Below are 1,847 nucleotides of genomic sequence, written 5' to 3'. Positions count from 1 at the left end.
TTGAAGACGATTTAGCTATCACTATGGCCAATATCGATGAAGTCCCCATGGGGGAATGGAAGAAGAGAATGCGCGATGACACCGGCCTGGGACTTGTGCAGCCCGCAATTCCCGCAACCGCTACTTTCGAACTAAAAGGCCATATTCTTACCCAACTCAAGGAGATCCTTTTTTATGGGAAGGATCACGAAGACGCCTACAAGCACTTGGACGAAGTGAATGATGTGGCTGACTACTTCAATGTACCGAATGTTCCACGCGAGACCCAGCTTCTTCGCATGCTTCTAGTCACATTTAAAGGTGCTGCAAAAGATTGGCTAAAGTCACTTCCTCCCGGATCGGTCACCACATGGGCCAAGATGAAAGAAGAGTTCATAGACCACTTTTGCCCTCCCTCCAAAATAGCCAAGCTAAAGAAAGCCATTGCAAACTTCGAGCAACAACCTGGAGAATCTCTTTATGAAGCTTGGGAAAGGTACAAGAGTTTGCTTAGAAATTGCCCACACCATGACCTTAATAGCCAACAAGAGGTCTCCATTTTCTATGATGGAGTCAATGTCACCACAAGGCAATTGCTCGATTATCAAGGCCCGCTCACGAAGAAGGCGCCCCCAGTAATCAAGGAGTTAATTGAAGAATTCTCTAAGCACTCTAGAGAATACCACAATCCAAGAAACGAAGTAAGTCGGGGGGTAGTGAACTCGGCAATTGATAGCATGGCGGTGGTGATAGCTAAGCTCGATAATCTAGATAGAAGGATGACAAAAATGGATCAAACAATCCATGCTATTCGGGTTGGATGTGAAAATTGTAGAGGGCCCCATCTCACAAAGGATTGTGATTTGGATGAGAATGGAAACAAATAGGCTCAAGTATTCTATTCAATTGGTGATCGATACGACGAAAATTGGCGGAAACCGAAGAAGGAATGGCTCCCATACGAAGAATACAAGAAGGCTAAGGAGGAGAAATACAAGCAGAAAGAGAGGGGATTTTATCAAAAGGAAGAACCGGTAGTGGAAAAGAAAGCCGATTTAGAAGAATTGTTCACTAGATTCATAGCCGCGTCCGAAAAGAGATACAATGATCACGATGCTGCAATACACGAGACCAGAAATATGCTAAGGAATCAGCAGGCATCCATCTCAACATTAAGAAATAGCTGGGACAGCTTGCACACCAAGTGAACGAAAGAAGACCAGGTCACCTTCCAAGTAATACCGAAGCCAATCCAAGAATGGAGAATGTGAGTGCAGTGACCTCCAACAATGAAGAAATTTTCACACATGCACAGAGGATCTCCAAGAGGGAGACATAAAAGGCATAAGAGTCGGCTCCAGCTAAACCCGACCAGACTCGCCGAGTCTCTCTAATGGACTCGACGAGTCCATGCGTAAATGACAAAACTGTCATTCCCTTAAAGCCATATAATCCTCCTTTTCCATTCCCAATCAAAGCCATGCCTGTGGAAAAAGTTGAAGCCTATAGAGCCTTTATGATGCACGTTAAAGCCCTACAAGTCAATGTGCCATTTGTAGAAACAATGCTCACAACACCCAAGTACTTCAACTTACAAAAAGGTCTCTTTGCTGCTAAGAAAGACTTAGCTGAAGTCGCGGAGATAATATTGGGTGAGTTACCCGAAAAGAAGGGTGATCTGGGGAGTATCATAATTCCATGCCAGTTTGGCAATGCATTTGTCACTCAAGCATTGACCTACTCGGGGCAAGCATCAATCTGATGCCTTTCTCTTTCTTTAAGAAGCTGAATTTACCGGAGCCAAGACCGGTAAACATGAAGATCCATTTGGCAGACAAGGCAACAATTCATCCACGAGGCGTTTGTGA

At 44.6% G+C, this 1,847-nt stretch overlaps 1 non-coding gene across 1 annotated transcript; it reads right to left on the bottom strand.

Annotated features, from left to right (window-relative positions):
• Positions 1-407: 407 nt before the first annotated feature.
• On the bottom strand, positions 408-514 carry LOC111882166 (small nucleolar RNA R71). Its single transcript, XR_002847073.1, has one exon. It is a non-coding gene; the product is annotated as a small nucleolar RNA R71 (small nucleolar RNA).
• Positions 515-1,847: the final 1,333 nt, after the last annotated feature.

This window comes from Lactuca sativa, chromosome 4 (assembly GCF_002870075.4).
Source record: "Lactuca sativa cultivar Salinas chromosome 4, Lsat_Salinas_v11, whole genome shotgun sequence".
Taxonomy (NCBI): Eukaryota; Viridiplantae; Streptophyta; class Magnoliopsida; order Asterales; family Asteraceae; genus Lactuca; species Lactuca sativa.
Note: the sequence above shows the minus strand (reverse complement) of the source record. Positions and strands in the feature narration are given on the sequence as shown.